This window comes from Spea bombifrons, chromosome 6, assembly GCF_027358695.1.
Source record: "Spea bombifrons isolate aSpeBom1 chromosome 6, aSpeBom1.2.pri, whole genome shotgun sequence".
Lineage (NCBI taxonomy): Eukaryota > Metazoa > Chordata > Amphibia > Anura > Pelobatidae > Spea > Spea bombifrons.
The window spans coordinates 19,569,953-19,592,714 of record NC_071092.1 but is presented as its reverse complement, the minus strand read 5'-3'; the positions used below and the strand labels follow the sequence as shown (position 1 = coordinate 19,592,714).

The window sequence follows — 22,762 nt, the reverse complement described above, 5'->3', positions numbered from 1 at the left end:
GGATTAATACATTTCAGCATGGCTCCTTTCTGCTTAGATAAAAAAGCCTTCTTCGCCACTCTAATCTTTGCATATTGTGCACCAGAAAGACGTATTGGTTTCTTTCCGCCAGACATGGCTGTTGGAAAAAGGTGACACAAATGTAAAGACTTTAGCGTTGCGTATCAAGAAGACACAATCACAAAAAAATAAAAAAATTTAACTACATAATAAGTACCTATCTCTTTGAAGAAAAGACTATGATTGAAATATGACTTCAAAATGACAATTGAACTGTGCAGTTTCTTTAATATTAGCCCCTGCTGTTAATATATATATAAATATTAGCCCCTGCTGTCAATATGTATAAATATTAGATCCTGCTGTCAATATATATATACCGTATTTGCTCGATTATAAGACAAGGTTTTTTCAGAGCAAATGCTCTGAAAATTACCCCTCGTCTTATAATCTATGTTGCCTTCTAATCAGACCTCAAATGAGGTCTGACTATGAGACTAAGATCCAGATCCCCGCAGAGCATTTCTGAAGGCAGAGTTGTATATAGAAGGTTAAAAAGCATTTCTGAAGGCAGAGTGGCATATAGGGGGTTAAAAGGCATACTCCTCCACATTGGGCGCAAATACATAATGAGAAAAACAAAACAAAGATAGTGTAATGTAGTAAGGAGCAATATGTGGTGTATAGTCCCCTCTATAATGAAATCAGCAATTGTGTTTCACAAACTCCAAAGAACCAATTTAAGTTTCCTTTTTCATAATATATTCAGATTGAAATAGAGTAAATAACACAATACCTTCACTTTTCCTCACACTGATGTCTGGAGTTTTGTCCTTTGACGTGACTAGAAATTCAGGAAGGCGTTTTTTCCCTGGATAAATAAAAATTACAAAGTTCTATTTATCCCTTCAGTGAGTAAAGTGCCAGGAAACACATAACCAAATACACACCAGGACAGGCTCTGCCACACCAAGACCCAAACACACACACATTGTCCCCTCTATAATGAAATCAGCAATTGTGTTTCACAAACTCCAAAGAACCAATTTAAGTTTCCTTTTTCATAATATATTCAGATTGAAATAGAATAAATAACACAATACCTTCACTTTTCCTCACACTGATGTCTTGAGTTTTGTACTTTGAAGTGACTAGAAATCCAGGAAGGCGTTTTTTTCTCTCTAAGTTCTATTTATCCCTACAGTAAGCAAAGTGCCAGGAAACAGATAACCAAATACACACCAGGACAGGCTCTGACACCCAAACACACACCAGGACTGGCTCAGCCACATCAAGACGGGATAAGCTACAAAGAGCATAAAAAATGCTTTCCACATTGCTGCTTATTGTGTGTATCTGACTGTGCCCCCTGCCAGACCCCTTTTTGCATTGATTTATTTGATGCCCCCCTTGTGTTTTGATGCCCCCCCTTTTGTACTGGTTAATTATAATGCCCCCTATACCCATGTGTATCACCCCCCCCTTTGTGTATAGATCGTCCTAACCACCCTGTTGTGTACTTATGTCCTCACTCCCCAGCCACCCTCTAGGGGCATGAATATGTCCTTTAAAATTATGTCCTTCCCACCCTTTAAAATTAGGCCTTTCTTTAGAGGGCCAGACAGATAACCACACACCCTATTAGCTGTAGTTACCTCAAAAACAGAAGGCACAGCCAGTGTATGTTAACATTAAACCTGCTCCAAGGCCAAGAACGTAGATATTTCAATCATTGAGCTTATTGATAACTGCCCTCTACTTCAATGTGTAGTGTCCTCCAATTAGCATTCACAAAAATACTGGATTTTACAGTATTTTACAACGTGCCCCAGGAAAAGACATATCTATATCTTTTTTATCCTATTACCTTCTATAAGTTAACCTGTCTGTTTTTGTATTCCAGTTAACCATTGGTATAAAGTGTTTCCTCTGTGTTCTTTAGGATGTGACATAAACTATCACCATCATATATAACCAGGTTCTACATATGTATTACAAAAAATCCTATACATATTTGGAGGAAAAAACAGTGTTTTCAGAGGTTCATGATAACCTCCATAAACAGCCATTTAACTCAGAATCTGTTAGTTCTAGGTACAGGCTTAACACTTGAGCTGACAACTCACCTCTCCTCAGTGGCGTCTCCAGCTTTCATATTTAGGGGGGGCACATGGGGGGCCAGAGACCAAAGTAGGGGGGCCAATTATAAAACGGTACATATACACTATATATATATATATATATATATATATATATATATATACACACACACATACATACACACGTTAGACGTGCATTTTTAACTACATAATATGCACTTATCTCTTTGAAGTAAAGACCGTGATTAAAATATGATTTCAAAATAACAGCTAAAGTGACAGTTATTTTTCATTCTTTAATATTAGCCCCTGCTGACAATACACAGAAATATTACACCCTGCTTCCGATATATATTAATATTAACCCCTGCTGCGGATATATATTGATATTAGCCCCTGCTGCGGATATATACTTATATTATACCCTGCTGCGAATATACATAAAAATTATACCCTGCTGCCGATATATAAATTATTAGTCCCTGCAGCCAATATATTATAAATATTAGCCCCTGCAGCCAATATTTATTGATAAGAGGCCATGCAGCCAATATATATTAATATTAGCCCCCGCTGCCGATATATATAAATATTAGACCCTGCTGTCATTATATGTTAATATTAGCTCCTGCTGCTGATATATATTAATATTAGACCCTGCAGCCGGTATATATTATTAGTCCCGGCTTCCGATATATATTAATATTAGACCCTGCTGCCAATATATTTGCCACACTGACTGCAGATCAGGGGAAGACTGAGAGTCAGTGCAGTGTTCCCTCCTTCTGACTGCACCGTGACATTGAGAGGTCCTCTCCCCTGTAATCATCCCCAGAGTCCCTTTGTCCCCTCATTCACTAAACCATACCGCTCTTTTACTTACTCCCTGTAGTTCAGGTATAGATCAAATAAACAACACATGGAAACAGCACGTGCAACTGAATAAGACAAAAAAAAACTGTATTTGCAGGTATACATAAATAATGTATGGAAACATAGCAGTTACAGATCAACAGAATTTGACACACTATTTGACATCCAAACAACTATAAATCATTCTTTTTTATCACATTATTAAAATCCCAGAAATCAAAAAAGTTAAAAGGCCCAAATAAATTAAGGAGATTAGACATAATGGAAACTTCAACAAAACTTTTAGCCATTAATGCATCACAACCATCTTAGCGCTGCGTCACCAAATGAACGCCTCATCACAGATAACACAATGCATACAGCTGCATATAACTAAGCTGAGTAGCACTTGGTCTGTGAAGGCCTGTGAAACCAAAGGGGAATAACGTCCTGTATAATGAAATCAAGAATTGAGTTTCACAAACTCTGAACCAACATCTAACTTTTAATAATATATTCAGATTGAAATAAGAGTAAATAACACAAAACCTTTACTTTTCCTCTGATTTCTAGGCCTAGAAAGTTTTGTCCTCTAAAGTGACCACAAAATCTGGATAAATAAAAATTACAAAGTTCTATTTAACCCTCTAGAGCAAGTAAAGTGCCAGGAAACAGATGACCAAACTCATATCAGGACAGGCTCTGCAACACTGACACCCAAACACATACCACAGGGCAGGCTCTGCTGCCACATGGACCCCCACATCAGGATGGGATAACCATATAAAATGCCTTCCACATTGCTTTGCTGTTTGTGTGTATTGACCCTTGTGTATTTGTGCCTCCCCAGCCACCCCCCTTTGTGCATTTTTGCAATACACCCTTGTGTATTGATTTATTTGATGCCCCCAGCCAGCCCCCCTCCCTTGTGTATTGATTTATTTGATGCCCCCAGCCAGCCCCCCTCCTTTGTGTATTGATTTATTTGATGCCCCCAGCCAGCCCCCCTCCCTTGTGTATTGATGCACCAACCCCTTGTACTGGTTAATTTAATGGCCCCATACCCATGTGTATTAACCCCCCCCCCCCGTTTGTGTATTGATATATGTGACATCCTTCTAACCACCCTGATGTGTAATTATGTCCCCAGCCAACCTTTGTGTATTATTTAATTTTCCCAATGCAGCCCCCCCCCTTGTTAATGTCCCTCCTTCTGTCACATCCACTATTTATTTAAAATAAAATACTTTTTTTTGCTGGCCTTCATTCTTCCACTGTAACACAGCTGCTCTTCTCCCTTGTGCTCTTCTCCCTGTCAGGCAGTGACAAGCAACTGCTCCGTAAGAGCCCGCCCCCTTCAAAGGGGCGGGACGAAGAGCCTCAGTCAGTGATTGGCATGCCGGCAATCCATTAAGCGGCCAGCGGAGGCAGTTTTAAAGCTGCTTTGAAGCTGCCAGCCGCATCGGCTGCAATTGGAGCTTGCTGTGCACACCGGGTAAAATGGTATAGCGTTTTAATTGGGGGGGCACACTGGGGGGCACAGCATAATGTAGGGGGGGCCATGGCCCCCTCTGGCCCCCCCCTGGCGACGCCACTGCCTCTCCTGTGCTGAGGTATTGAGGTCATACATTTGTGCTGTTTTGAGCAGTTGCTGTTTGCTTTGTACCACCTACCAGTCCACCCATTTTGGTTCCCATTTCATATTAAATAGAATATCGCCAATATGGAAGAACAGAAGGGGAGTGAACATCACCTGCACACATTTCAGACATGGTGCACTGTAGGCCTGCAAATATGTTTCAATAATATTCAACTGATAATGTCCCCACTCCACAGCAACCCTCTAGGGGCATGAATATGTCTGTCCATGACTCCATCTGTCCGTCTATCACCTAAATTTTTTTTTTAAATACTTACTTTTTCTTCTTCCACTGACGTGCTCTTCAGCCTCTTCTCCTTCGAGATCTTCTCCTTGTCACGCGGTGACGGGCAACTGCTCTGCGTGAGCCCGCCCCCTTGAGCGTCACGGCGCATCTTCAATGGGGTAGAATGAAGAGCCGAACCGATCGGCACACAGGCAAGATTTTCAGTAATTAAACGACGGCGGTTTTACATTTATGTTAAAACCGGCGCCGGTAGCCTCATCGGATGACAAAAAAGCGGCACTTGGGGCGGCAAAGTGCAGCCCCTTCTAAAGTGCCGCCTGGGGCAATTGCCCCAGTCTGCTCCATTATAGGGCTGGCCCTGCTACAACCTACAAGAGAAGTGGATTACCCATGGTTCTACATATAAACATAAACACCAGGTTCAATTTCCTCCATTCTCTGTTTTTGTTGAATTTGTGGATTACCAAGCAAGGATTAGAAATGACCCTGGTTTTGATTTTACAATCAGAATTGAGAGATTCTTAAAGTATCCAAAGTTGCACATGGACATTCAACCCACCACATTCTTCACATATGGAAGGATCCTGGGAAAGAATGATCGGCATAGTTCGAAGAATTCTTGACTCTATTTTTCTACAGGTAGGCCAAACAAGACTCACTCCGGTCCCTAATGATCCTGAGGAACCTTTTTTGCTGACTCCGGCTATTTTTCTTACTCAAAAAACAGAGACGTTCAGTGCTCCTTCGGGAGAGTTTGATGCCAAAGATCTGTATAAAGTGCAAAGCTTTGCAAATACCTTCTGGGACAGGTGGCGTAAACAGTATTTATCTATATTGCAACCACGTAAGAAATGGCAAACCACCAGACCTAACCTAAAAATTGGTGATATTGTTCTTGTAAAGGACTGTCAAGCACAAAGAAACCATTGGCCTCTTGGGTGGGTCACGAAAACATTCCCAAGTGAGAATGGAAATGTTCATAAAGTAGAAGTAAAGATAACCAAGGGAGATGAGTCCAAGTTGTTTCTCAGACCAATATCTGAACTAATTTTACTTCTACCTTCTGAAGACTGAATTGGTGACATCCATGGATACCAGGCAGGGAGTGTCATGCCTCCAGCATCTATATGTACTGTGTAGTGTGCTTAATTACATAGGCACTCCATCTAGTGGCTGACTTTGCCTTTCAGTATTTTATCCCTCTGCTTTTCCCATCCCTCCTCAGTGAAGTGAGGCATTCTGGGAAAGAGAACTCCATTTTACAGACTGTGCCAAGAAGAGAAAGACTGCAACTTCCATGCTCCCATGTGGCAGCATCGCGGGTTAGCTTGTGGACTTACTCCACAGTTATTCTCAGTCACAGCTGCCTCCAGTTACACATACTCTTATATTCAGGAGCAGCAGCTGCATTTGTCTTAAGTTGTGACTAGCAGACCAGTTCTCCACATGTCATCTATGTTATTACATGTTGTGTTTCAGCCATCTTGTATTATGCTAACATGTTAGTTGTATATGAACATGTGTTTATTCATGTTTTCTGCGCTATTGTTTTCTAGTTTCACTGCACATTTCCTATAATTCAATAAATCTACTGACTTCATCATATAGTCTTGTCTATTGTAAAGTAGGGCGGTTTATCTGCATGTCAAACTACACACACGCCACTGGGTAACGTGTAGCGAGGACAAAACATTCACCTTTCAGCACAATGAAGACCCAAAGCACATCTCTATTCCACAAAAGCATGGCTTCACCAGAAGAAGATTAACATTTTTGAATGGCCCAGCCAGAGCCCAGACCTGAATCCAATTGAACATCTGTGGGGTGACCTGAAGAGGGCTGTGCACAGGAGATGTCCTCGCAATCTGACAGATTTGGAGCGCTTTTGCAAAGAAGATGTGCAATGCTAATAGACTCCTACCCAAAAAGACTGATTGCTGTAATAAAATCAAAAGGTGCTTCAACAAAGTATTAGTTTAAGGGTGTGCACACTTATGCAACCAGGTTATTGTGAGGTTTTTTAATCCCCCCTCTTAAAGATTTCAGTTTGTTTTGGAATTGAATTGTTCACGTTAAAGGCGGAAAAAGTTCTGACATGATTTATCTTTGTCTCATTCTTTAACATCACAAGAACCTGGCATTTTAACAGGGGTGTGTAGACTTTTTATATCCACTATATATATATATATATATATATATATATACTGTGTGTGTATATATATATATATATATATATATATATATATATATATATTGGGAAATTGTAAAGTAAAGTCAGGACCTGCCTGCTTTTATGCAGATCACCCTGCAGCTGCTTGTATCCGGAATAAACTTTCAGCCTTTCAAAGAAGTCTGATGGTCATCATAACTTTCGATTTCCACAACAGTTTTTGGTGTAGTCGGCAGGATCCCATTCTTTCTCAAGCATTTGTGAATGGTCATATACCACGTGTAATGCTCTCAAACTTGTATCTAGTGGATGGGAAGCTAAACCTATTTCTGAATTAATTCTGATAGCAGAACACTGTTCTAGACAAAAAGGGTAAAAAGATTAGTCAGACAACGTAATGGCAGCACATGTTCTTCTCCACTAACAAATCAGGTGATGGAACATGGTTCTAACAATCATGTAAAACACAAAGGGGACAACTAAATCAGACAGATGTCTTTTTTAAATGTGGGAAAAGTGGACATTTTAAAAGGGAGTGTACACTTTGGAACAATTGGAACAAAAGACAGGGTCTAAGAGATGGTCTTTCATTGGAATACTTAAAGGAGCAAGATAAGGATATGTCCTCTTATAGAACGGTATGCTTGTTTAAGTCCAACTTGCCGTGTTAACTGCTAGGAAAATACCTCTTGTGTAAATAAGGTTGTACATTGTACTGTACTCCACAAGGAGTCTTTTTGAGGTACCTGCATATAATTTTTTCTTTTTATTTATTTTAAATTTTCAAACATTTTGTTCACAAAATACATCGGTAGGCTGTTAAAGTGTCAGTTCTGTATTACAAACATAAAAATATTCTTTGTTGTTCTTGAATATAAATATAAAAGTTTTGTTCACAGATTCAGAGCAAGCGAATAGACCAGTCCTTATTCAGTTCTATGTTTGATTTTAGAGAGAGAGTGTGTGTGTTAGTTAAATGGGGGTGTAGGGTGTGTGTGTGTGTTAAATGGGGGCATAGGGCATTTCTGGAGTGGCGTTAAGGGGGCATTTAATAGAGCACTCTGCCTCCTGAAATGCCTTATACCGCCCTATATGCCACTCTGCCCCATAATATGCCTTTAAACCCCCTAAATGCCAGAGTGGCATATAGGGGTATAAGGCATTTCTGGAGGCAGAGTGCTCTATACAATGCCTTTTAACTCCCTTAATGTCACTCTGCCTCCTGAAATGCCTTATACCTCCCTATATGCCACTCTGCCCCATAATATGCATTTTAACCCCCTAAATGCCAGTATGAGATATAGGGGTATAAGGCATTTCTGGAGGCAGAGTGGCACATAGGGGGTCAAAAGGCATACCATGGGGCACAGTGGCATATAGAGGGTTAAAAGGCATATCATGGGCCACAGTGCCATATTGGAGTGGCAAGCCTGGGGGCAGATGTGCGTAACTGGGGGACAGGTTGGAAAATACAAGAAATAAAAACAAAAAAAATATTTTTCTCAATCATAGCTTTTATTAAAAAAAATAGTTTACATGAATTAACATTTACTGGTAAAACTTTTTTCCTATGGGGTCGTCTTATATTCAGGCTTTTTCTTTTTTTCCTAAGTTAATATTCAGATTTTGGGGGGTCGTCTTATAATCGAGCAAATACGGTATATGCTGTATATTTATTTAGAGTGTTTGTAGGCAGACAGACAATAATCTTCTGGCCCAACCGAATAAAAAAAAAGAAGTAGGGGCGTGGCTGGACGTGAACCAAGATGGCCGTGTAGTGCCTTTTCTCCTCCACAAAGCCTCTACATAAGCTACTATTATTAGCCCTTATTCTACCCCCTGCCGTTCCGATTCGCGGGGATCTTCTGCAGCATGCCCGGGGGACCACGTAAGTCCACTAAGAAGTCGACGGTTCCAGATATCTTCCATCGAAAATCGGCTTCTCCTGAGCTTCCCACGCTGCCTCCGCCCGAGCCTTTGGGCCTACCGCACGACATGGCGACAGCGGCAGCTTGCACCAGGCAAGATATCGATGACATCAAATCCCTTGTCCTCTCGGTCAAGCACGATTTGATGGATCATATCCGCACAGAACTACGAGAGTTGAAGAGGGACATCACCGAGATTGGGACGCGAACGGACACTTTGGAACGATCTCAGGCCTCCCTGCAACGTGCTCATGGCAAGATGGCTGAGGACATCGTCTCCCTCCACACGGAGGTACAATCATTGCAGGATGCTCAAGAGGACCTGGAAAACAGGTCGCGGAGGGCGAATTTCCGCCTTCGCGGGGTACCGGAGACATACCTTGATGTGACGCAGGTGTTGCACGGTGTTCTTCCTCAATTGTTGCCTGACACTCCGCCGGATCAAGTCCTGATTGATCGCGTACATAGGGCCCTGAAACCGAGGCCGAAGACTGATGAGAGACCGAGGGACATTATAGTCAAGCTCACAGACTATTCTCTCAAAGAGAGTATCATGAAGGCTGCCCGGACACTCACTCTATCGCTCGACAACACGGAGGTCCAAGTCTATTCGGACCTTGCTCCTAGGACTCTCCAGCGACGTAAAGCCCTTAAACCCTTGACAGATCACCTCCGGGCCCATAATGTCAGGTATCGTTGGAGATTTCCATTCGCACTTCAAGCCTCTGTCGGAGATAGGAGCTATACTATCAAATCCCTCAACGAGGCTGAAGACTTACTGATGGAATTGGATGTTCCACCGCTGTCCCTGGGCCGCAAACGGAATAGGATGGAGCCCGGCTTGCGCCCCGCGGACGCATGGACCGACATTCCCCGGCGTCGGATGACCGATGACCCGTGCTCTGAAGATGCGTCGCCTGGATCCACCGCACCTACCTTCCATCGCTGACTGTGCTCCGAACGACTATCACCGGTGTGCGCCTTCGACACTTCGTTTGCCCTCGATTGATGCTCTACCTCTGCTTTACGCGCCGCATCAGATGGGCCGCTACGTTTGCCATGGCTGCTGCCCCCGTTCGTGTGGAGCTTTGGTCCCTTCTATGGGTCTAGATGTCCACCCCACCCACCGCATTGGACCTTTTTTGGGGACTTCTTCTGCTTCGGGCACCTGGTTACCCGATCAAACTTATTGCGTCTGGATCAGCTAAGTCCTGGTTTTTCTTTTAGGTTTTTTTTTTTTTTTTATTGTTTGATTATGGGTTTCTGGCGCGTTTTACCTACCACGCCACATTTAGCGTTATGTTGCCACTGTTTGGCTCCGCACTGTGTCTCCAAGGTGCCTATGGTCGGTTCCCCTACATGTTTTCGTTAATTCGATCCCTCTAATCTGCTCCCTATGTGGGTAGTTTAACTTTATTCTCCAATGAGGCTGCGGAGGCCGTTTTGGTTGCTGAAGGTTACATCCCCATTTCACCTGACCGTTAGGGTCTATCTACTGCCTGTCCACCAGGCCTTTCGACCTCCTGTCGAGATGGGGCCTGCACAGTGTCAGTGCAGTAGCCCACCTCGCTGGTTACGAAGTTTGAGATTGTTTTTTTTTGCATTTGTTTTTTTCTTCTATTCACTCGTCGTTCCTCTCGTCTGTCCTTTCTTCTTCTCTTCTCTTTTTTTTCCCGTCTCTATACGGGGGTCATGCTGTTTTGGTCCCTTTGACCCACCCTTGTCGCCTATGCCTACTTTCGCATTATACAGCTTCTTTCTCCACTGGATCCCATGGCTGGCGATCTCAAAATAATTACACACAATGTTAGGGGTCTTAACACGCCTCAAAAGCGACGGATGGTCATGCGATACTACCAAAAGCTTCATTGTGACGTGATTATGTTGCAAGAGACACATCTGCGAAAGACTCATATACCTACCTACTGGCATCGCAATTATAATGTACACTTCCACGCTGCTCACCCGCGACAAAAGAAAAACGGGGTTAGCATCTTTCTACGGTCTTCCCTGGAATTTCAGCTTCACACCTCGAAATCAGATAAATGGGGCAGATATCTACTCCTCACTGGGACTCTCCGCAACATTCCGTAGTAATAGTATTTCTCAATGTCTACGCGCCCTCCACTCACGCTGTATCATTTTACTCCCTTCTCACTGACCTCCTCTTACCTTATCGCTATCAGCAGATTATAGTGGGAGGTGATTTTAATGCGATCTGGGATCCATACCTGGATAGGAAAGGGGGCACCCCATTACTGCACACTCCGCAGAATAGGAAATATCTCCGGGACTTTGTGAAGACGATAGCTCTGACTGATGCTTGGAGATTGCGTTATCCCAAAGATTTGGACTACTCGTTTTACTCCCATCCTCACTGCTCCTATTCTCGTATAGACTATATATTTTTGAGTCAACATATGATACTGTTAGAATATTCTTTGTCTTGAATATCTAAGCTTCTCCAGTGATCAAACAGCAATCAAGACCACAGCTTCAAAGTCTATTAATTAGGTTTATTCGATGACAAATTATCAATTCATACAATACCAATGCTGGAACAAATGTTGATAAAAGGTACTGTAGGCTTAGTATCTTGGTGAGATGAAGATGAGAGCGTGGAAAGAGACCTTATCCTTGTCGTCATGCCAATTTATACCCCTTTACATTTGGTTAGGGTATACGTAACGGAATCCTATTGGAACAGTAATATGATACACCAGCATCCCACAGAAGACCCTCTAAACTACGTCACTTAATTGATACCATATGTTCCTAGCACTCAAGTTGCATTCAGGCCTAAAATGTGCAGAACAAAATAAAAGTATAAAAATGATTTCTTACACTTCCCCCTGTTTATGGTTATGTACCATAAATAAATGTTTGCTGTCCATTCATACAACATTCGTATCACATTCGTATCACATTCAGTGAGTGCAGGAAGATATGTAGACGATAATATTATAAAAAAGAATCTGTGGAAGACTGATGCATCCTACGTCTTAAAGTTTCCCTTGCTTTATATTTTCTCTAATAGTTAAATACGATTTTCTTATTCTCCATAATAAACATATTTGAAAAATAATACATATAAAAGACACAAATAAAACAATAATAAATGGATGTAACAAAACATTGGTGATAGCGGAGCCAACAGATGATTTTGCCATAATTTCTGTTGACTTAGCAAAGTTTTTCCACCAAGATGTACCTGAGACTATTGACCATTCATGTTCTATGTTTTTGAGTTTACCTTGCTCATGTTGAAATACAATCTGTGCTTCTTTTAATTGCTTTTGCAAGACATTTAAAAATCCTACATCTTTCCTTATCTCATTTGCCCACTTTTGCCATGGAAATTCACTTACTTGTGATAAATTAAACTGTAGTGGCAAAACATTTAATTTTTGAGAATTAATTTGAGAAACATTAATCTGAGTTCCATATATATATATTGCTATTGGATCACCATCAATACAATACAGACCTTTCGATAATATTTCTGTATGCGTACATTTAGGAAACATTGCTTTAATCAATTCCCCATTAGACATTACCTGTACACATACTCTACCTTTCTCTATAGGCGTTACAAGATCGTTAGATGTTTTCACACTTGTTTGTACACTGAATTGTACCTGAACATGAGCTCTGGTTATGAAAACATGAATGATATATAGTCTCAGCTTGATGAGACAAACAAATAATTTTGGACACAAAATGTAAACATGCAGACAAGTCTAATTGTTCAGGTTCTGACATATCTGTGGAGAAAACAAAATCAGGATACTCTAATTTATAAAATAATAATTGTGTACTACTGACAGGTATTCCCAATACTCTCATCGGGAATAATGTTTCTTCTTTACCTGCCATTGGTATTAAAGATGTACCTTTACACACATCATTACTACATCCTAACCATTTATTTACCCATAAATCAGTATGATTTCGAGCAAATGTAAATTCTTCAGGTAAACTACGTAGAATTCCTAGAGGAGTAATACCACCTTGGAATGCTTGTGCCATTATTTTGAAATCAGTAGAATATTCAATTTGGATTTCCAAGCAAGCTCTGGCTACTTCTGATAAATCAGCATTAGTCATTAAAGCCATGGTTGCTTCCTGGAGATGTTGCACTGCAGGTCCTATCACAGAAGCTGTTTTTATTATCATATTCTCCAAGATTTTGTTTAAACCTTGTTGAATATGTGTTTCTTTACTTCCTATTAACCCTGCAGTTTCCAAATCAGACTTTAGTGTCTTAATATCCATAGTATTAAGTATACTTTCTACTGTATTTACACCTGTTAAAATTCCTTGTATTACATTTCTCTTTTTCCTATTCAAATTTGTATTATTTCTACCAAACCAGTCATCAACACCTCTTTCCATATTTAATAAATATTTTTTGCATTGTGGAAATCTAGATGAAATTTTCCACTCTGATATATTAAAATTCCAAATTATTAGAGCTGAAACAACGAATCGATAAAATCGATAATAATCGATAACGGAAATCATCGATAACGATTTCCGTTATCGATTAATCGAGTGATCAATTCGTTGTTGGAGCACTCGGCTCCTTTTACTTACCTCCGCGAGCGTTCCCCGCTTCTGCTACACGCTCTGCAGTCTCCGCCTTCTTCTAGCTACGTGACGGATGTGACGTGTTCCGGTTCGCTCTGTGCGAGTGGCTCCACTCGCACAGAGCGGTTCGCTCTGTGCGAGTGGCTCCACTCGCACAGAGCGGTTCGCTCTGTGCGAGTGGCTCCACTCGCACAGAGCGGTTCGCTCTGTGCGAGTGGCTCCACTCGCACAGAGCGGTTCGCTCTGTGCGAGTGGCTCCATTCGCACAGAGCGGTTCGCTCTGTGCGAGTGGCTCCATTCGCACAGAGCGGTTCGCTCTGTGCGAGTTGCTCCATTCGCACAGAGCGGTTCGCTCTGTGCGAGTGGCTCCATTCGCACAGAGCGGTTCGCTCTGTGCGAGTGGCTCCATTCGCACAGAGCGATTCGCGGGGGTGGGGGTCCACGGCGGGGTGGGAGTGGGGTTTCAGGGGATGCAGGGCAGGGTGTGAGTGTGGGTGCAGGGCAGAGTGGGGGTGGGGGTGCAGGGCAGAGTGGGGGTGGGGGGTGCAGGGCAGGAGACTGGGTGCAGGGCAGAGTGGGGGTGGGGATGCAGGGTGTGAGTGTGGGTGCAGAGCAGAGTGGGAGACTGGGTGCAGGGCAGAGTGGGGGTGGGGATGCAGGGCAGGGTGTGAGTGTGGGTGCAGGGCAGAGTGGGTGCAGGGCAGAGTGGGTGCAGGGCAGAGTGTGAGTGTGGGGGCAGGGCAGAATGTGGGGGCAGGGCTGGGTGCAGGGCAGAGTTGGAGACTGGGTGCAGGGGCACAGTGCAAAGTGCTGGGTGCAAAGTGCCAGTGCTGGGTGCAAAGTGCCAGGGCTGGGTGCAAAGTGCTGGGTGCAAAGTGCCAGGGCTGGGGCAAAGTGCCAGGGCTGGGTGCAAAGTGCTGGGTGCAAAGTGCCAGGGCTGGGGCAAAGTGCTGGGCGCAAAGTGCTGAGTGCTGGGTACAAAGTGCTGGGTGCAAAGTGCAAAGTGCTGGTGCAAAGTGCTGGGTGCAAAGTGCTGGATGCAAAGTGCCAGGGCTGGGGCAAAGTGCTGGGTGCTGAGTGCTGGGTACAAAGTGCTGGGTGCAAAGTGCCAGGGCTGGGTGCAAAGTGCTGGTGCAAAGTGCTGAATGCTGGGTGCAAAGTGCTGGATGCAAAGTGCCAGGGCTGGGGCAAAGTGCTGGGGGCAAAGTGCTGGGTGCAAAGTGCCAGGGCTGGGTGCAAAGTGCTGGGTGCAAAGTGCTGGGTGCAAAGTGCTGGGTGCAAAGTGCAAAGTGCTGGGGCAAAGTTTCTTGAACAGTAATAGTCCACCTCTTTTCAGAATGTTTGGGGTTATTTTGTTTCATAAATATTGTGTTTGGGTTCTTGTACTTTGAAAATATTGTTTTTTATTACATCATAACAAAATAAGAATGTTAATGTAAATTTTAAGTTGTTTTTTAACATCCAGTTCATTAAATTCTTTTAAATAAACGAAAAATTTGCATATTGTTTTTTTTTATCCGATTAATCGATTAATCGAAAAAATAATCGGCCGATTAATCGATTATTAAAATAATCGTTAGTTGCAGCCCTACAAATTATTGTTATAAATTTACCATCTAAAAGGAGAGGTTTGGAATGGAGATAGTTTACCTGAAATGGACTTGATTCTTTAAAGATTTTGTTTTCACACACAGATATTGTTGGTGAGATGACAGTAACATTTACACCTACACATTTCCTTTCAGAATTTTTCAATCTTAAACAACACTGATAATTCCCATTGTCATTGAGAGTAGGCCGGTCTTGATGATATGTAAATCTCTTCTCAGACCATTCTACTCTACCTACTAGACCTCTATGTATCATACTCGGATTTGCATTAGAAAAACTTCCCAGGAACTCATCACCCTTAGTCCATGTCATTAAAGACTCAGGAGATAACACCGACTCAATACTACATGTCAACACTAATTGATCCCTTCCTTCTAGGATCTCTATAGAATTAGGAAATACTTCTATATTAGGAATAATCAAATCTGTAACAGTTATTGCCATTTCCACATTTACAAACTTTGAATCCCTAAATGCTTGTATTTTCCATACTTTAGGTGTATTTGATATGTTATTTTTGTAGTATTATTCCTGGTTGCAGAAATTTATACCATACTTGTTCCGTGTATAATACCTTTGTTCTAGTTTCTCCATCTTTAGTTACTGTCAAGCCTGGAGTATTTGGTGCTAGATCTCCAGACCAATTTACCATCACATCACCATGTATAACTACACTCAAGTACGCTACTTCATTTATAATATGATCCCAAGACCCAAATTTATCATCATCTTGTGTGTAGGTCCCTTTAGTCCAACTAAATAAATGTTTAGGCCCTATTGTAACATTTAACCTTACATTACTTTGTCTAGTAAAGTTAATTCTAATGTTACATACTGATAAGTACCCTTTCATTACACCAAAACACACATGCCCATTAAAATCATCCATTTCTCTCTTCTTTCTATTAATGTCTGGGAACACTTGAGTTTCGTTAATTTGGCTAGTTAGTTGTCGAATCTGTAGATCTTCTTCAATTTGTGGATCCTCCTTAAAACAGTCAATCATCAGTATTGTCGTCATCAGAACTGCTATAAACAAAAAAGATTGTCTCTTCTTGAAAGTCAAATGTCTTTGCCATAAGGAACTTTTGTTGGAGTCTGCATCACCCATGGATCTGTTTTGTACACACTAGAGAAAACAAAATATACAATATCAATATTTAGTTATATACAATTTACATTGATCAGAATGAACCCAAAAACATTTTTGTCTGCGTTTGTTACTCGCATTATCCAATGGTCGTTGAACTTTTAACATTATCTTGCCCATTGTATCTATAATGTTATACGGGCCTTCCCAATTTGCCTCCCATGGACCAGTTTTCCTAAAAGTTTTTATCATGACCATACCCCCCTTTGAAAACTTTGAAAAATCTGGAGGTGCCATTTTCTGCATACGGGTTGCTGCAAATGGAAGGAGCTCTGCTAAATTATCTTGCAACAATTGTAACCATTTTGTTTTAGTAATAGCATCTTTTTGTGGCGTGGACAAATATGGTTCATGAGGGAAAGCAAGTGGCATTTTTCTACCAGTCATAAGTTCAAATGGTGTATACTGTGTAGCTGATGATGTTGTACCTCTAATACCCATAAGAACAGCTGGGAGTGCTTCTACCCACGTATTACCTTTGTCAAGTAACATTTTTGCGAGTCTTGATTTCAATGTTCTGTTCATACTTTCCACAATACCAGATGATTGTGGGTGATATGGAACATGAAATAGTTGGTCTATTCCCAAAATTGCGCATAAAGACTGCATAACCTTACCAGTGAAATGAGTACCTCTATCGGATTCAAGCATTCTAGGAAAACCCCATCTGCTGAAGATATGACACCACAAAGCTTGTGCTGTACAAAAAGAATCATCTTTCCTTAATGTTATACATTCTACCCATTTAGAAAATACATCTACTACCACTAAGGCATATTTCAACCCATTTTTTCCTGCTGGTAATGGACCTATGAAATCTATTTGCAATGTAGACCATGGACCATCTGCTGGTGCTATGCTTTGCATTGGTGGTTTTTGTCCTTTGGGCCTCGGATTTACCTGTGCACAGATGAGACATGATTGCACTACTTGCTGTACTGTTTCTTCCATTTTTTCCCAATAAAATTTCTCCTTTAGTACTTCTAACAACCTCTTTTGTCCTATATGACCTAGGCTTTCATGATTATACTGTGTAAAGAAAGTCTTCAAATGTTCAGGCATAACAGGACGTAATTCTCCATTTTGGTCATGACACAAAACCCCGTTCTCATGAACAAATGGAGGTTTCGGATCAACCCGAGAGGCAGCAAGGGATGGATCCTTTGCTTGTTCCTCTGCAAATGAGGGAGACTGCGTACTTGCCTTTTTTACCAATGCTATGACTACAGGTTCAGTTTGGTATACGGGTTCACCTGTTAAAGCTGCCCGTTTGGCTAACATGTCAGCTGTTTCATTCCCTACACTGTGAAAATCTTTGTCCTTTCTATGTGCTGGTACTTTAACTATGGCATGAAATTCTGGAACTTGCGAGGCAAGTTCAAATATAGCTTCAAGTGAATCTTTGTGTGTTAACACTTTGTTTGAAGCATCTACAAAGCCTCTTCTTTTCCATATTGGTAAATGTTCTGTCAATGATCTTACTACATATGAGCTATCACTATAGATCACTAGGGGGCCTTTACTTTCTTTGTCCTCAATCTCCAATGCAGTTTTTACAGCTTCCAATTCTGCTCTTTGTGCTGAGAAGTGTCCTGGCAATTTATGTTCAATTGAATACCCTCTTTCTGGATACCAAATGGAATATCCTGTGTAATACTTTCCATCTGAACAAAATCTGGACCCATCAACAAATACAGATTCATCAAATTTTCCTACCTCCTTTCTGAAAACCGAAGGAAGATCATCTTCTAAGTTTACAATACACTCATGTGGTTTACCTTCATATTGCATAAGTTGTGGAAGCACATACTTAGCCTTATGATCCACCGTGATTCTTTTAGAAGACAATGCCAACAACCACTGTGAAAATCTCTGATTTGAAACACCTGGTATTCCCTTTTCAAGTAAAAGTTTCAAAGGTGTATGTGGTGTTTGGAGAATGATATCTTTAAACCCCACTATGTGCTCAGATGCCATTACAGCAAAATGCACTCCAACTAAATGCCTAGCACAAACATCCAATCCTCTTTCCACTGGGGAAAGAACCTTGGCGAAGTACCCCACAATTCTCCATGTTTCTTGTTGCAATTGTAAAAGTACTGCTGAGACAGCCGTCTCAGACGTATGTACTTGAATAGCAAACGGTGCAGTAGGATGTATGGTAGCTAAAGTAGGTGCCCTTTGCAGATCTTGTTTAAGAACTTCAAAAGAATTTTGATGCTCTTCCTGCCATGGACCAAAACAAGATTCATTATCTTTTAACAGGTCATATAAAGGTTTGGCCTTTTCAGCAAATCCTTCAATGAATTCCCTGGAAAAATTAATCAATCCCAAAAACTGTCTTAATGCCTTAAGTGATGTTGGTACTGGAAGTGAAGCAATTGTTTTAATTCTTTCCTGTACTGGCTTTCTATGTCCTGGACCAATATGAACCCCTAAGTATTGTACTTCTGGTTGCATCAGTTTCACCTTACGTGTGTTCAATTTTAACCCAGATTCCTGCAACAGAGAAAATAATTCAGTCAAAAGAATCAAATGTTCTTCTTCAGTTTCAGTTTGCAGAAGCATGTCATCAACATATTGTAGCAAGCATTCTGGTTTAGAAAATTTAGACAAAACATTTGCCAATGCCTGGTGAAAATAAGTTGGTGAACTGTGAAATCCTTGGGGTAAAACAGTAAACACATATTGCTGATTCTGAAAAGTAAAAGCAAATTTATACTGACAGCTCTGTGTGAGAGGTACTGAAAAGAAACCATTACTCACATCTAACACAGTAAAAACTTTAGCATTTGCCAGTAGTCGTGACATCATATCTGGAGTATCTGCTACCATATGTGCTGAAGCTGGTGTGTATTTGTTTAATACTCTCAAATCAATAGTTAATCTCCATGAATCATCAGTTTTTTTAACAGGCCATAAAGGGTTGTTGCATGGACTGTTTGATTTCCTTACCACCCCTCTTTGTTCCAGATCATTTACCACACTTGCAATTGAATTTATTGCTTCTGGTGGAAACCTGTATTGTCGCTGAGCTGGAGGATCAGGTCCCTGTATATCAATCATTACATCTTTGAATCTCCCACATTCATTTTTACTTTGCGCCCAAAGTAAAGGAAATTTTTGTACTATCTCTTTAAGACATTGGTTATTACCAGTATATGGCCATTGTATTTCTGTAGAAATTGCCTCTACTGGACATACAAATCCCAAATCACCGTATTCTGAGGGATCTACCAACACTGGTTTTCTACCCTTAGCATCTTTCCAAATTGCCTTATTTCCAAGATCAACAATCCAACCTCTTTTCTGCATTACATCAGTACCAATAATATTATCAACATCCTTACAATACCAAATATCAATTTTCGTTTTTAAATATCCTGGTATTTCTAAAGGAATATCTGATATTAATGTTGCAGTAGCACCACCTGTTTTGTCAAATCCTATAACAGTACATTTAGGTGCCTCGTGTGACAACGGTAACTTCAAGCTGGTTACACTTAGCTGTGCTCCTGTGTCAATCAAGAATTCAGTATCATGACCCTTTAGGAAACCCCGTACATGAGGTCTGCCACAACCATCCAAATAAACCGGAGCCAAAAATTCAAGTGGACGCGGGGGCAGGGTCTCAGACCGTCATTGTGGAACAAGTAATTTATCCTTAGCACTGCATGTGTTATCCACATAACTTTGTCTGTTTTCTAAAGCAGCGTTATTTGCAGTAGCTACAATTTCCCTGACTTCTCTAATGAGTGGTGCATATGGAGATTCTCTCTGTGATGTAGTGTGTACTGGATTCCTTCTATCTATTTGGTCAGACGTGTGGATAAATCCATTGGATTTCCCTTGTCCTTTACATTGCATATCATAAAAAAGTTTACGACATTGTTTTTTAATGTGGCCTGGTTTGTTACAATAGAAACACTGTATAGGTTCTTTGTTCCAAATCCTTTGTCCCCTGGGAGCCAACATGTGGTTCCTTTTAAACTCCTGAGGAGGGGAAGGGGGATGAAAGGAATTAACCCTTTCCTTTCTGTGTGTGTAAAAACTTTTGTTAATAGCAGCCACATTCATTTTAACCTTTTCATTTTTGCGTTCCCTTCTGATTTTATCAATAAACGTAGCAGCATCCTCAAGTGTTTGCATATCCGAAGCAATTGCAATACTAGTAGGATCCAAATATTTAAACTTTTTAACAAACACTTGTATCATAGAAGCAGGACATTCATCATCAGAAATTTTAAAAACTATTCTATATGCCTGCTCAAATCTTAACAAAAAAGAAAATGGATCCTCTGAAATTGTAGGTTTCAGGTTTTCCAGTATGTCAAGTGTTGGATTTTCATTTCCAGTTGTAAACTTAATCAACTGTTGGAGTCTATCCTTATCTGTTCCATGGATGATTTCATCATCCTCCACTATAGGAGCACTTATTGGAGCTACTAACCTTCTACTCATGTACGTAGGTAACCAAATTTTAAATAATCTGTTTCTTTGTTCATTATTCAAATTATGCTTCTCTGTATTCGATTCAAATACATCTGCATTACCAAATGCATCCAAATTAGAATTATATGGCGGTATTTCTTTAAGTAATTTCATTAATTCACTTTGTATTTGTAATTTTAATTTTGCTGCTTTATTTCTAAGCTTCTTCCTTTGGAGTTCCTGTTCTGAACTGACCTCTGGTTCATCCTCTACGTTTTCTGGAATTAAACTGTGTCTTTGTCTATCTCCCCTTGTAATTACACAAACTTGTTTCAAGTCTTTCTGCAATTTTGTAATTAACAAATTCTTAATTTCTAAGCAATCCGACAAATCAGAAATCTCTTCAGTTAATAAATCACATTTAGGACATTCCTTTTCTATTGCACACACATTGTGCATCTCATTTTTAACCATGTCACTACTCTGTGAATTACTTTGACTAACATCATTATTAGTCAGATTATCACCACCATCAAGTAATGTATTAAAAATCTTAATCATCTTCATTACATTCCTCAACTTTTGTTTCTCCTTATTCACAGAAAATATCTTTTTGTCTATCTTCTTATTTGCATCTTCACATTGACGCCATAAATCATGCCACAAAGCTGAATCACTAGCCGTATAAGGAACAAACGTAAATTCAAGTTTACTTCCGGAAGACAAAGTATTAACAAAATCCATACTTACCGTAGATCAGTTGCTTGCTCAGTCTGCTCTCACTACGATACACGGTTCTGGAATGCTCTTCCTTCTCACCACGTGGTCTGGTAATGGTCTGGTAGTGTCGGATTACACTTTCTTCTGATCACACTGCTAGGTTTTTGTTTTTAGTCAGAGGATCTCTTTGATCTCTTCAGACAACTGCACACTATCCCCCCTTTGTCGGAAGAGGAAAAGTAAAAAACAAACGTGCAGTAAAGGCTCGCCGTAGAAAACTGACTAAAGACTGGCTGGCTCGCCAATTTGTTAGAATATTCTTTGTCTTGAATATCTAAGCTTCTCCAGTGATCAAACAGCAATCAAGACCACAGCTTCAAAGTCTATTAATTAGGTTTATTCGATGACAAATTATCAATTCATACAATACCAATGCTGGAACAAATGTTGATAAAAGGTACTGTAGGCTTAGTATCTTGGTGAGATGAAGATGAGAGCGTGGAAAGAGACCTTATCCTTGTCGTCATGCCAATATATACCCCTTTACATTTGGTTAGGGTATACGTAACGGAATCCTATTGGAACAGTAATATGATACACCAGCATCCCACAGAAGACCCTCTAAACTACGTCACTTAATTGATACCATATGTTCCTAGCACTCAAGTTGCATTCAGGCCTAAAATGTGCAGAACAAAATAAAAGTATAAAAATGATTTCTTACAGATACCCTCTGCCTTCTCGGCGCGAATTCACCCTATCCCCTGGTCAGATCACGGTGCGGTGGAGTGCTCCATCGTTATATCTCCCCGGAATCCTACTGCAAGACACTGGAGGCTGGATGAATTTTTGATGACGGACCCATCGATTGTTGCTGAAATTAACAGAGACCTCACAGAGTACTTTTCTATAAACGACACCCCTGACGTGAGCCCGCAGACGATTTGGTTGGCTCATAAGGCTTACATTCGCGGTTCCTTCCTTCGAATTGCAGCCAGACGTAAACGACTCCATCAGGCTGCAATCAACGCTCTCACAACTACACTTACCGACCTAGAAGCGCAACATAAGCGCACGTTGGATGCCTCGACGCTACAGTCTATTATACGCACCAGAGGTGAATTGAATTTGTTGCTCAGTCAAGAGGTCTTGCATTCATTGAATCTAACGAAACAGAAATTTTTTGCCAAAGCCAACAAGCCGGATACAATGTTGTCGAGACGGTTGAGAGCACAACGTAAAACGCAAAACATAGCCAAGATCATCGATGCTAATCACACGACATGGGTGAACCCAGCGGATATAGCGGAACAATTCGCATCTTA

The 22,762-nt window shown here is 40.9% G+C and overlaps 1 long non-coding RNA gene across 1 annotated transcript; it reads right to left on the bottom strand.

Moving 5' to 3' along the window:
* Positions 1-15,154: 15,154 nt before the first annotated feature.
* Positions 15,155-22,157, bottom strand: LOC128500097 (uncharacterized). Its single transcript, XR_008354888.1, has 2 exons — positions 21,468-22,157; positions 15,155-16,265 (listed from the first exon to the last, which is right to left on the bottom strand). It is a non-coding gene; the product is annotated as an uncharacterized LOC128500097 (long non-coding RNA).
* Positions 22,158-22,762: the final 605 nt, after the last annotated feature.